Genomic DNA, 15661 nt, shown 5'->3' with positions numbered 1-15661 from the left:
CCACTTACTTTTTCCTTAATTATTCCATCCAATATTCTGATGAAATAATTATTTAAAAACCTCCCACTCTATAATGGAGCTCCCATAAAAGTTTCTGGGGTACTTGATTGAATCTCTCATTACCAAATTCAGATGTTCATCTTTCAAAAGAAGAGCTTTATCAGCTAAAACAAAATTTGTCCACTTTCTGTCCCAAACCTTAATTTCACGTAGGATTAATTGCACAAATATCAAGAGATCACTTATTGATATGCTGCTTTGCATTCATGAAAATTTTAGTGCCATCCGCATATAGCAAAGGATACATGAAATGGAATCCACTAGGAACTATTTGCCTATTCAGCAATCATTGATGCAACAACTTAAGCCATGTGAAGCTCTGAAGAATCTATTCAGTTTATCATTTATCATCACCAAAAAGTACTTACATGTACTTATTTATTAAATTGATTCAATCCTCACTAAAACCAAATTGGCCCAATATCTTACACAGAAAGGCCCATTCCATCTGTCATAATTATGCTTTGACCATGTCAAGGTTCAGGATGAGGTTGTAACCATAAATCTTTCTACTTAGTTCTGGTTAACTCTTGTGCTAAAAAATGTTCCCTACTAAACTTCTACCCTCCACAAATGCTACTTGTTTTGTAAATCTAATTTTAGAAAGATTTTTCTTGAGTCTCTTACTGTGATCTTAGAGATTAAATTGTAGCTGAAATTGCAAAAGTTGATTGGCCAAAATTTCTAAACTATATACTATTGAAATCAAAACAATATTAATAGCAGCAAAGGTTTGAAGCAATTTTACTCCATTAGAGAAACTTTGTATGCCATCAATAAACCAGGTCACTTCCTCCCAATAAACCGAATACCAAAATTTTTACTCTCCACTGGCGTGAGGGTGACACATAGCATCTGATTATCCCTATTAGATACAAAGCAAGACAAGCAATCAAATGTACATGCTTTCCTGAAACCGGCAACCATAATTAGCCAAAAAGCTTACTAAAACATTCTAATCCATCATTAGCAATCAAAATCTAGAGCATAAGAAATACTCTAGTCTTTCTTTTCCCTACTTTCTTTTTTCCTTAATCCAAGCCAACAATTGCACCTTCTAGTTCTTTAACTCGGCTATGCTTCACCAACCAATCGTCCACTATGCACCCCCTACAGCACTTGTTTTTGTCATTCAAAAATCACGAAGAGCTATTACAGGATTTTTATTCATTTTGTTACACAAATAGATCCAATATTAATGCCGCCTCAGCAGACAGACAGGGAGGTATAAGTAACAATTAAAATGTATAATTAGTTAATATGAAATAATTTAGGGCATATTTAATATAACTTCCCTAAATATATAAATCAAACTACTGAATTCAAGTTTGGACCAAGCTATACTACTTTTTGTTTCTAATTTTTTAATAGATAATTCGTTTAAAATTTTGCAAAGGAGTAACAATGTGTTGCATTTAATGAATCAAGTATTGTCTTTGAATGAATGTCAACATGAAAGTAGAAAATTGTAACCTCATAACCATCATTAGTAAATTTTTCTTTTTAATAAAAAATTTTTAGTTCACCTTCAAAAAGAAAACGTTAGTAAAATTTGATTCCTAGTATACCCTTCAAATACTTCTATTTAAACACGTGCCATCTTTAACTTGGAAAAAGCAAAATTTTCTCTCTTATGTAAGATTGAGAAGGAGAAAGGTCCTATAGTCTCCACATGGTGGAAGAAAAGAGAGAAATTAAGGATCTGCATATATATATATATATATATATGGAGAGAGAGAGAGACTTCAATATAAATAGAGAAGAGAATGAGAAGAAATATTGAACCCTTATATATTTACATTCTATTAGATCAACCATAAATTCCGGCTATAATGAGTTTAATGATATACTAGCCTATGAGCTCAAATTTCCTATTTTGAACTCCAAAGTAAGAGACCAATTAATTTAAATAACTTCTAAATACTTGAAAACTAAGACAAACCTACATGCAACCTAAAAAAAAATCAAATAAGGACTCTAACTCCTAAAAAAGCTTTAATAATTCATTATCAATCTTACTAAAACTAAACAAACAAAATGCAATTCCAAGAGTTACCCAAGAACACAGAAAGCTTAAATCCTACCACATACTGACACTATTATTAAAATGAATGTAAACCACTCAAACATTAAACTGGAAAATCATGTTCTTATTTGAACCAAACTCTAGCATCATGTAAAATATATGAAGCGCCCCGAGCTTTTGGGTTGTTATTGCTTCTGTATTTTCTCATTTTTTTTCTTTTTAATAAAATTTTTCATTTTACTTATCAAAAAAAATGTAAAATGAATAAATTTTGACCCATAACTTCAACATGATTATATCTTTAACCTTGAAAAATTCTAAGAACTCCCTAATAAAACTCTTCAAATTGATCTTACCCTTCAAGACTGTTGGGTAAGTTATACTATAGTAGAAGAAATGAGTATAAAACCAACCACAGGACAAAAAGAACTTTTCCCCTAAGTTTGTGTGTGAAAATGGGTATGCCAACAACAATGATAACAAGTAACAATTCAGCCAAGTAACAGAAAAACAGATAACAATCACCACACAATAGTACACCAGAATTTTTACGTGGAAAACCCCAAAATCGGGGAAAAAACCATGGGACTTATGGTTTGTAAAAGTCTTCCACTAATTCAGAAATTAATGGGTACAATAGTCTTCTCTATTTGCAACTAGAGGCTTACAAACATCAAGGAAATAATCCTTGGCTCACAAGAACAGCATTAACATCACCAAATGCAATGTGGATACAACACAAACAGAGGTTTAGATCTCACCAAGTTGCTGTAAATCTGAACTGAGAAGTAGAGAAAGGAAAATTCACCAAATCTGAACTAGAGGGAATTCTTAACTCCAGCACTTAATATCATCAAAAACGAGCTTAAAAGACACCTCCGAACTTGATCTTGAATGGAATGAGAGCCAGATTTTGTTCTCTTCTTCACAAAACTCAAAGAACCAGAAAAACCCTCGGTTCTGTGTTCTTTTTTTCTTGTTTTTCTCAGTTCAGGTGGTTACAAACATGATGCCCAAAAAACTAAAAAGCTGGAAGCCTTTTTCTTCCACTATACGGCTCCTTTTGGGAGCAAATAAAGGTGGGGTGGGCCCCTCATATGGGCTAGACCCACACCCAACAATTCTCCCCCTCCAGCTCATATGGGGGTTTCACCAAGCCCGCAACTTCTTTGCAAAATTCAAATTTGTCTCTAGGCAAGGAGACTGTTAACATGTTTGCACCATTCTCATCAGTATGAATCTTCTCAATGTTCAACAACTTCATATCCAACACATCCTGAATCCAGTGATATCTTACATCAATATGTTTGGATATTGAGTGGAAAGTTGGATTTTTAGAGAGATGGATAGCACTTTGATTGTCACAATAGAGAGCATATCTTTCTTGCTTCATGCCCAATTCTTGTAAGAACTTCTTCAACCATAGGATCTCTTTACAGGCTTCTGTAACTGCAATGTATTCAGCCTCTGTAGTAGACAATGCAACACACTTTTGAAGTTTGGATTGCCATGAAATTGCTCCCCCTACAAAATTCATTAAATATCCCGAAGTGGACTTTCGGGAATCAACATCACCAGCCATGTCTGCATCAGTGTACCCATCCAACATGCATTTACCATTCCCGAAGCATAAGCATATCTAAAAAGTACCTCTGAGATAACTGAATATCCATTTTACTGTTGTCCAATGTTCTTTATCAAAGTTAAAGAGAAATCGACTAACAATACCAACAACATGAGCAATATCTAGCCTCATGCACACCATAGCATACATTAAATTGCCAACTGCCGAAGCATAAGGCACTTTCTTCATTTTAGTTGTCTTTCTCACTTGTAGGACATTGTTTAGTGTTGAGCTTGAAATGACCTACAAGTGTAGTCACTGATTTTGCATTGCTCATATTGAACCTCTCAAGAACCTTCTCAATATATTTTTCTTGAAATAACCATAACTTCTCGTTTTGTCTATCTCAAGAGATCATACCAAGAATCTGTCTAGCTAGTCTCAAGTCCTTCATTGCAAAAGACTTGCTAAGCTCATTTTTCAACATGTCAATCATGTTAGAATCATGTCCAACTATCAACATTATCATCAACATAAAACAAGAGAATAATGAAATCACCATCAGAAAATTTCTTTACAAATATACACAATGATCTGAAGTGGTCCTAGTGTACCCATGATCAACCATGAAGGAGTCAAATTTGTTGTACCACTGTCTTGGTTCTTGTTTCAACCCATACAAGCTTTTCTTTAACCTACACACCAAATATTCTTTATCTTTTTCCTTGAATCCCTCTGGTTGCTCCATATAGATTTCTTCTTCCAAATCACCATGAAGGAAGGCAGTCTTCACATCAAACTGTTCAACTTCCAATTTTAGATTTGCAACTAGCCCAAGCACAACCCGAATAAAAGACATTTTCACTACATGAGAGAATATTTCTTCAAAATCGACACCCTTTTTCTGACTGAAACCCTTCACAACCAACATTGCCTTGTATTTTAGTTGTGAGCCACTCTCATCAGATTTCAATTTATAAACCCATTCGTTTTTGAGTGCCCTTTTCTCCTTTAGTAATTTCACCAAATCATAGGTGTGATTCTCATGCAAGGGTTTTAATTCCTCTTGCATTACTTTCAGCCACTCATCTTTCTTGTCATGTGACATAGCCTCTTGATAAGTCTCTAGCTCTCCCCCATATGTCAGCATCACATACTCTGTGAAGGATACCTAGTGGAAGGTCTTCTCTCTCTAGTTGATCTTCTTAGCTGAACTTGTGGTGAAGGAACCGAAGGTACCTGTTCATTCTGTACTTCCTTTGTATTTTCATTTATACGAGTTTTATCACTTACTGTATCATCCTATTCATTTGGTACAGCTCCCCCGTGATCACCATCAACTGTAGGTGGGAAAACCGGATCCAAGTTAATTGGAATATCAACAAAGAATTTTGGTTTCTCAATTTTCTCTATATCTTCAATTGTTTGATCCTCAAGAAAGACAATTAACTGCATATTCCTAAGACAATGATAAACTAGAAAATGAAGTTAAAAAAAAATCCAAAAATACCCAAATCCGTAATATGAAATAGAAAGACTAAAATGCTTGAGATGCGTCACAAGCCCAGCTCCCTAAGTTGCTGCCCTCCTAGTCCGGGGCTCAGTTTGGGTGAGCCCATCCATTGTATAAAAAAATGAAAAAAAAAATGTATTCTTAATTTTTTTTAGTTTGTTTGAACCGGCTATCTTTTTCTCAGAGGCAGAGATTGATCTCTCTATAGCACCTTAATTTTCGTTTTGCCTTGACAAGTAAATGCATCTATGGGTGCCCTTCTTCTTTTGGAGATCATGGAGTTTCTTGAAGGTACTTTTCACTTGAAGAAAGGCTTGGTTGTGATTGGTTTAATTCTTTACATGTTCTTTGGTTTGAGGATGAATCTAAGTTTTTGAGAGTTTGGCTAAGGGAGGAGATAGTGATCAAAGACTCCCTATTCCACTTCCTTAAATGGATGTATAGCTTAGAATTGGGTTGGGAGCCATCAGTGGTACCTGCATAGATTAGCTTCCCTTTGATACCAATGAATCTCTATAACGATATATATGCTTTTTAAGTCAATTGCATAGGTTGTGGGTAGGGTTCTAAAGATTGAGCAACTTTAGAGCAACTTTTCTTATGATGTACTTTTAAGGGTCAGGTCATTGGTCACCTGCTCCCCCCATTCTTTTGCATCAATAAAGCTTTCTCCTTTTTTTCAGAAAAAATAAATAAATAAATTTCTATAGTTTACCTTCCTTCAAAACAGAAATAGAAAGACTGAAATCCCATTCCCATTATAATTGACACCTTATCATTAGTATGACCATAACTTACTAAAAATCTTAAGATCTACAAGTACAAGATTTTGATCTTATCAAGTAGACAACTCAATGACCTATCTAATAAAACTAAAATTAAACACACGATGAAAGAAAACTATACTCAAAAATACTAAGATTTAAATGTCGAAACTTTTAATGGTACTGTCTCTACCTACATACTCGAAACTAAAACCCAATAGAAAATCAAGTAAAAGGATTAACAAAGGTTGACACAACAAAGTCATTTTTGTATTTTATAATTCATTGGCTTCTTCTATATAAATATTAGATCACCCATCACTTCCTCTTCCTTGTAACATTTCTCAAACAACTTTATTTTCAAAATGGATATAACACACACTTTCACTTCACAAGAGAATAAATATGACAGTGTTTCTAAATGAATTTTTATTTTAATATCAATAAAAATATATACCTAATTGTCACGGAATTAGTTATCTTGAGAATTATGACAGTGTTAGTATTGGTTTCTTAAAGGATCAAGATTGCATTAATGTAATAAATCTAGAATGTGTCTAGGTAGGGTGAATGGAATAAATTTTAATTTCAATGAGAGACTTAAGATCTTGGCTTTGCAAACAGGCAAGCAAAGATAGAAAACCAGCTTTCCCAATACCATAAGCATGGTATTCGTCTGGAATCATTGTGAAGAAAACCATGGGGGAAGCAGAGGAGACTAAGGTTACCCATTACCTGGGCAGTTCATTGTCAACCCCCCAAGGCATATGGTGAAGAGAGTTTGGGTGGTCCAAACTAGGATTTTGGACCTACAAGCTCAATGTAACTGACATTGCAAGAAGACTGCCCTGAGCCCAATGGGGACAGGGGATGTCTAAGATAGTGGAAAGACAGCAAGACCCCCTTTTGATGAAAGTCTTTGGAAAATGACACATTATCAGGGACTTATATATAGAAGCAGACTCCTTAATTTTCTATCCAAAATCATCATCACCCAGGACGATTAAGGAATAGTGTGAAAGGCTTCAAGAGATCTAAATTTAGAGGCCTTGATATTAATTTTAAACACATCCATAGGGAGGGGAACCAATTAATGGACTCACTGGAAAGCTAGCTAGCTAGTCTCCAAGGCTCAATCTAGTGAAGCTTATCAAAACCTCTATTAGCTAGCCTCCAAGATAGGAAAGGCATTGCAGTTTTTACTTTTTAACAAGTTGTGTATACTGCAATTAGGCTGTCCTAAGCACGGTCCATTATGTCCATACAGGACACCCCCCCCCCTTTGTATCAAAGGTGCATGTCTCAACAGAGTGATCACATGTTGACCAGAATTTCAATACTTGACGTTCAGTTCCAAGACCAGTAAACCCGCATGAGATATCTTCACAGAAGCTGCGCCGTGATAAAGCTTGCAGAAAAGATGGTTAGGCATGGCTGTTGAACGATGAACACTTTCATTGCATCGGTAAGTTACGAGATGAAATATACCAGCGGTTACAAGCCAACTAATTGGCCCACAAAGAAGAAGAAGAAGTTAGCCAAATGCTGCACAGAGTGACCTCTTCAGCATTTTGAGAGACATCAAGCTCCATGACCTTTTCAGAAACGGGAGAGCCATCAAGCTCCAAGAAAAAGCTGTTGGCATGGCTTCAGCTCTTTTTTGTACGATTTCTAAGAATCGGAGCTTATATATATCCATTGGTTCGCAATGTTAACCGTAAAGGAACGTACATGTTATAAAGCATAAATTATAGGGAAAAATGCTAGTAACAACCAGTATATCGAACTCTTGGTACCTCGCCCTTCAGAAAAGGTGTAAACGAACTATGCCTAATTTTGTCTTCTGCACTTCTGGTGTCTCTCTCTTCATGGCCCCGACTCCCAGGCGAGATATCCATAGAGGCACAGAGTTTCATAAAAACCATTGTTTTGTAGCTTTTTTCAATTTTTAGGGTCAACAAAAAGCCAGTCTGACTGCAGAGAATAACAGGCAACAGAAATTTTTAAGTTGAAAATAATATGGAGATTAGAAGAAAGTACCATCACAGAAGAGATCAAAGTTTTTAAGTTGAGAAATTTCGCCAATTTTGGACTCTGGATATATCCAAAACTGAAATTTTTGAAATTTCAGAATTTTGGGTGACCATTTTTGGATTTTCTTTTATTAACTAGTAATACTTTACATGATTTAGTAATTGTTTTTATATGTTACTGGTTTATTGTTGTTTTTATCAAAATTTCAAATGGAAAGGAAAATCACAGATTAACATTACATACCATGAAATTATGAAGTTTGTGTTAGAATATAATCGACTTTATGAAGATTTTGATTTTTGTTAAGCTAAGCAGTACAAACCTTTAACAGTGAAACCATGCATGTTCCAACAAGAAACGATTCAAGAAACCATTCGTGGGCCCAGTTCCCAGTACTTGCGAGTCTGAACCCTGCAACATTCTCATTCCCTCTCATCTACTGTTTATAATTGTTTCTCGCAAACAGACAGCCATAGCCATATATACGATCAGAATCAATTTTCCAGTACCATATTGTTTAGTTAGTATACTACAATTTTCTGAATGAATGAACATGGCATACAAAGTCAATTAGCTCTCATACTCATACATACATTAACAACTACATTTCAGTTACTGAATATTTCTACATCAATAAATTCAGCCTTTAATATATGTATAACAGGAGCAAATATGGAACTTGGAGAAGAGAAGCAACACAAGAGGAGCAGAAAAAGAATACCAACATACAAAAAGCAAAAAGAAAAAAGGACGAGGATTCACTCACCTTGAACGCTTCATCTTTTCATTCTGCATACCTTGGATTCGATCCTTCCCGCGTTGCCTCAATCAGCAGAGAAGATTAGCTTGCTAAAAGAAATGAAGCCCAGACGAACTACCATTGAAACCAGTTAGAACAGTAGTACATAACTGTAACAGTAAAAAATTGAGGACGGTGATTGTCAGGAATGAGGCAACGAAATGATGAAGGTGAAACGACAAACCCGGAAAGGAAAATGCAACAGAAGATAGCTTTGATGGTTTTGATATCAGTCAAGTTTCCGTAGAAAGTATCCAGACGAACTCAGGTAGATTAGTAGGCTGTAGACAATTCTGGATAGTGTAACAGTGACAAATTGACAATTTTCAATGTTAGTTACTTCGATATCTGTGATTAGATGGCGTGGTTAATTTGGCAATTGAGGTGGCATTGTGGCAATGTACGGCACTTTCGCTATCAACGAGTCCTACGATGCAGTAAACAAAAAAATTCAGAGGACTCAGGAAGATCATGTAGAATCCAAACAGGAGGAGCAAATCTACTCTGATATGCTATTCCCTTTATTATTTTACCGGAAAAGTACGGATTTGCCCAACCCAGATTTCTGATTATGCAGCAGGAAATAAAGGTCATTCTCCCAGCAGGACAGAAAGTTTGCGTTGTACTATTCTGCAAATTAATATCAACTTGCCCGTTCATAGTACCGGAAGCCTAGAACACAGAGAGAGAGAGAGATCCTTAGTCCTGACTCGGATGGATTCAGAAATAGATCCTGCGGAGTAACACCATATAACGGGTCGTGTTCATTTTCTTTTAGGTAAAAAGATTGGACCTAGTGATGTTATGTGCAGCATCACTTCCGAAACAGATAACAGTAGTCTAGAATTGAGACTTCTGGTCTGACCTGATTATAATTGGCAACTATATTTAGAGTATGTCATGTTAATTTGACAATAGGCCTACTAATTTAATACATTCGGAAATGATAATATTACAACTTGATCATCCTAATGGGTTTGGAAATTGGAATATGATGGTGTTTGGAAGCGTGGACGTTTTTTGGGACCGTGTGAAATATGGAGGAGAGTAGAGTTATTTGGACTTGGAATGTGAGAGAGAGTAAACTAGATAAGAGAGGATGGTAGCAAATGATAAAGGCTCAAGTTGTTGGGAAAATAGGAATTTGTATTGGGTTGTTCTCAAATGTATAACTTAGCCTTATTTATAGTAGAGTCAAGTAGGTGGAGCAAAGCCAACCAGCATTCTAGGCATTTCTCTCTACAACTTGACCTTTTCTAGAAATTATCATCTTCTAAACTCAAATACATTCTAGAAGTTAGAACTTCTAGAAAGTGTATTACTTTTTCTAGAGGCTTGGAGATTTAATTTCTAGAGTGCTAATTAATTCTAGAAGTTTGAATTTCTAGAAAACTTCTAGAAAGTGGATCATTTTTTAACACTTCTCCTTAATGCACTTTCTTGCAACTCCTACTTGCTCCCGTAACAACTCAAACTTTGAACGTGGTAATGCCTTTGTGAAAATGTCTGCTAATTGTTCTTTGGACATGTAGTGCTTGAGCTCAATTTCTCATTTACTAGTTGTCTCTCGTAAAAAGTGATACTTGATTGCAATGTGTTTCATCCTACTATGGTATATTAGATTTTTTGCCATTGCTACAGTAGACTTGTTGTTGCAATAGATCGTTGTCGGTTCATTTTGCCGCTCACTCATGTCTTCAAGTATTCTTCTTAACCATATAGCTTGACTTGTTGTTGTTGCCACTGCTATATATGTACTCAACTTCTACTAATGATTGTGCTATTGTGACTTGCTTCTTTGATGCCTAAGAGAATATTCTAGATCCTTGTGAGAAGGCATAGCCTAAGGTACTCTTCATATCATCCACTGATCATGACCAATCATTGTCAGTATAGCCGATCAATCTTGAGTTAGTAGTGGATTTGTACCAAATGTCATATTCTTTTGTGCCCTGCAAATATCTTAGTATACTTTTTGCTGCTCCATAATAAATTTGACTTGGGCTTTGCATGAACCTCAAGAGTAAACTTGTTGCATACATAATGTTTGGCTACATAGCTGTGAGATAGAGTAAATTCCCAATAAGGCTTTTGTAGATTGAGGCATCAACCTTTTTTGAACCATCTTCTTTCTTGAACCTCTCGTTTGTAATGAGTGGTGTAGCGACCGTCTTGCATCCTTCCATCTTAAACATCTTTAGTAGATTTTCTATATACTCCTTCTGTGATATAAAGATACATTCTTCTTCTTGATTGATCTCGATGCCAATAAAGTAATGCATTAATCCGAAATCATTCATCTCGAACGTCTTCATCATATCTTCTTTGAACTCCTTGATCAGTGTCTCATTGTTTCCTGTATAGATGAGATCATCTACGTATGGAGAAATAAGGAGAGTATTAGAGTTACCTTGGGTCTTGATGTATAGAGTAGGCTCACTTTGACTCCTCATAAATCCTTGATTGATGAAGTAACCATCAATCCAACTGTACCATGCTCATGGTGCTTGCTTTGGGCCATAAAGAGCTTTCTTCAATCTTAATACCTTGTCTTCTCATCCTTTTACTATGAACCCCTGAGGTTGCTCTACATATATTTCTTCCTCGAGCACTCCATTTAGAAACGTTGACTTTACATCAAATAGATAAATCTTCCACTTCTTATGTATTGCTAACGCTACAAGTGCTCTTATAGTGTCTAAGCATGCCACTGGAGCAAAGGTTTCATTGTAATCTATCCCAAGCAATTGTGCATAGCCTTTAGCAACTAGCATCGCCTTGTGCTTTTGTATTGAGCCATTAAAGTTGAGCTTTGTCTTGTAGACCCACTTGAATCCAATCACTTCTTTGTCTTGAGGATGATCTACTAATTCTCATGTCTTGTTTTTCTCAATTATTGTGATTTCTTCTTCATCACCTATACCCATACTTCTTGTTTTGCTACTACTTCAAAGTTTTCAAGCTCCATAATTACAAAGTTGCATGTCTCATAGATCACACTGAGTGGCCTCATCCTTCGTAGTGGCGATTCTAGAGATGACTTTTCTTAATATTCTTCTTCTATTGTGGCTAATGATGGAATTGATGGTGATGTAGATTGAGAACATTTTGGTCATTCTTCTCCTTCATTAATGAGTGGCCTTAGTCTTTGTACTTTTGGTACCATGATGCTATGTTTCTTCACTTTTTCTTCTTTCCAATTTCATATAGCATTCTCATCAAACTCCACATCTTGACTAAAAATTTGTTTCTTGCTCTTTAGGCTATAAATTCTATATCCTTTTGATTGCGTATTGTATCCCAGGAATATTCCCTTATTTGTCTTCTCTTCTAGCTTGTGCCTCTTTTCTATTGGAATGTAAACATAGCAAATGCATCCAAAAACTCTCAAGTGTTGTGCTGACGACTTCCTTCTGCTCCAAACTTCTATAGGGGTCTTGTTTTCTACTGCTCTTGTTGGACATCTGTTAAGTAGATAAACTGCAATATATACTGCTTCTGCCCAAAACATCTTAGGCATGCCTTGTTCCAATAGCATTGATCTTTCCATCTCCATCACTGTTTTGTTCTTCCTTTCTGAAACTCCATTTTGCTCTGGGTGTAGTCGATGGTCAATTGATGCTCCAAGCCTTCATCTTTGCAAAACTTGTCGAACTCATTTGAAGTATATTCTTTTCCTCAATCACTTCTGATCACTTTTATGCTTTGGCCACTTTGTTTTTCAACGAGATTCTTAAATCTTTTAAAAATCTTAAAGGCTTCTGACCTTTCACGCATAAAATAAACCCAAGTCATTCTTGTAAAATCATCAATGAAGATAATGAAGTACCTGCTTTGTTCGAAGGATGTCGTTCTCATTGGTCTACAAATGTACGAGTTCTACGATTGCCTTGGCTCTCCATGCACCACTTGATGGGAACGATTTCCGATGTTGCTTACCAAGCAAGCATCCTTCACATATGTCGTTCATCACTTGAATTGATGGTAGATCTTTTATCATGTCTTTTTGATGGAGTACTTTTAGCCCGTGCAAATTGAAGCGACCAAATCTTCGATGCCAAAGCCATGATTCATCTTCCTGAGCCTTTAACGTTGTCTCGGTGTATTGCCATATGATTGAAAAATTCCTTTGGTGCTACATCTTTACCTTAGCAATTTCTAAGCTTTAATTTTTGTTGTCGTATATTGTGCATGAGTCTTCTTTGAAGAGTAGAGAATATCCTCTTTCCACCATTTTCCCAACACTTAATAGATTTGTCTCCAGTCTTGGGACTAACAACACATCTTGTATGATTTGTGTCCCATTCCTTGTCTTAAAAGTGATGGTTCCTTTACCTTTGACCTCCACTAATTCTCCATTGCCAAACCTAACTTGTGACTTGATTGACTTGTCTATATCTTTAAAGATCTTCTCATTACCTATCATGTGATTACTACAACCGCTATCCAAATACCAAGTATCGCCCTTTACTTCTTAAGCAGCATGGCAGGCATAGAATAGATAATTATTTTTATCCTTATCTTCAAAGTAAATAGCTTGATGTCTTTCCTTAAGATGACAATCCTTCTCTACATGCCCAAGTCTTTTACAATTTTGACATTGTGGTTTTCCCCGAAACCAACAATATTTCTCAAGATGACTAGTTTTCTTGCAAATACGGCATGGCGGATATTTTCCTTTTTTTATCTTATCTTTTCCATTCTCATCATTTCTACAACTTTTTTCTTTTCTGGATTTTTCTCTAAATTCTCTTTCATCTCTTTTGGATTTCTGAGACCTTATATTGAGCTTAGACTGAAAGACGTTCTCCATAGAGCTTTCATCATGCCTACTCAGTCTTTCTTCGTAAGCTTCTAGAAAGCCCACCAACTTTGTTTCTGACAGAGTGGTGATATCTTTTGTCTCCTTAATAGTGGTTACTATTGGATCATATTTTTCTACTACACTAATTAATATTTTTTCAACCACCCTTTTCTCAGTAATATCTTCTCTATAGACTCTCAATTGATTGACAATTTCTCTTAACCTAGAATAATCATCTTTAATGGTCTCAGAATCCTTCAACTTTATATTCTCCAAATCCCTCCTGGCACTACCTTGAAACTCCTCCTTCAAGGTATCCCATGCACCTTTAGCACTTGTAGCACCACTAATTATTGGAAAAATCAATTCTACCATTGCCATCTGTATGTGATAGAGAGCAAGATTATCCTTCTCTATATTCTTCTGTAATTTCTCTTGCTTTACTATATATAGAGTAGAACTACTTTCAAGGATTGTAAATCCCTTATCTACAATTTCTCATAGACCTTGGGACATGAAAAAAATCCTCATTTTAATGGCCCAATAGTCATAATTTTCTCTAAAAAAAATGGGGATTGGAATTTGGCTATTAACTAGAATGGTAGTCATGATAAGTTTTAGAATAATAGGGAATTTTAGTTAAAAGGAAATAACATCCAAAATAATCGAACAAGCTCTGATACCACTGTTGGAATATGGAGGAGAGTAGAGTTGTTTGGACTTGGGATGTGAGAGAGAGTAGACTAGGTAAGATAGGATAGTAGCAAATGATAAAGGTTCAAGTTGTTAGGAAAATGGGAACTTGTATTGGGTTGTTCTCAAATGTACAAGCTTAACCCTATTTATAGTAGAGCCAAGTAGGTGGAGCAAAGCCAATCAACATTCTAGACATCTCTCTCTAGAATTTTACATTTTCTATAAATCATCATCTTCTAAACCCAAATACATTCTAGAAGTTAGAACTTCTAGAAAGTATATTACTTTTTCTAGAGGCTTAAAGATTTAATTTTTAGAGTGCTAATTAATTCTAGAAGTTTGAACTTCTAGAAAGTGGATATTTTTTAATAGATTGATTTTCAAAAAAAACGCCCACACTTGCTAGACCCGTTTTTTACAAAAATAAAAATAAAAAAAGAACACCTTCATATGTTTGGTAGTGTTTTTGTCACATAGTCAGTGAGTAACACCAATGCTGTTTGGTAAGATGATTTTCATCACCTTTTTCATGTATGTACACATAGATGTAAGTGCCACATCATTCAACCGTTGGGAGAAACGACTCACTGATGCATGCCCAATTTTTCAAAAAACACTTGAACCAAACAATCATATAGGCGGTTGTTTGTGGAATCGCCCATGTGGATCTGACGTGGCACCGTTTTTCAGAAAAATGCCCACGCTTCTAAACATCGCCTATATGTGTATAATTAGTTTGGGTCTTAAATGGGGGTAATTGGATTGGATTGGTTTGGTTATGTTAGGTTTGTCCAACACGTTGACAAACCCTAATTGGACCCTATTGAATGGAAATGGTCGGTGCAATTGCACACCCTGTAGGCCCAACTCTCCGAGGATAATAAGTTATATATCCCTTGCTTCCTTCAATAGGAAAACTCAAGATTTATCAATTGTATATTCGCCGTCTTTTAATTTGACAAGCCAATTGGGAGACAAATAGAAGTGCAAATTATATTCCTTTCTTTTCTTTCTTTCTCTTTTTCTTGTGCATCTTCTCTTTACAAGAAGAGAAGATGGGTTATATATATAATCTCACACTTAGATGCTTCACACGTAGATAACAAACAAATACGGGAGGAGTACTAAGAATTGCTCAATGACAAATTAGTGGTTTAATTAGTTTTTCTTAGCCTTTTAAAAACACTGTAATTTCTTGCTGCTGTTTCAGTTTATATCTCAGAGTACTGTTACCTCAAGTTACCAGCACAGAATTCCCGTATGCAACTTGCCGGTGCTGTTCATAGAACGTACACACAATAGAGAGAGAGAAAAAGGAAACGATTAGACTGCCGCCCAAAATAAAGGTAAGGTGCAGGCGGTGCAATTTAGCCTTCCTTTTTCTCTTTAGAATATTAAACT

The sequence above is a fragment of the Nelumbo lutea genome, chromosome 4, assembly GCF_056320005.1.
Source record: "Nelumbo lutea isolate HS-2025 chromosome 4, American lotus-T2T, whole genome shotgun sequence".
Classification (NCBI taxonomy): Eukaryota; Viridiplantae; Streptophyta; class Magnoliopsida; order Proteales; family Nelumbonaceae; genus Nelumbo; species Nelumbo lutea.
This window is presented reverse-complemented; position numbering follows the sequence as displayed.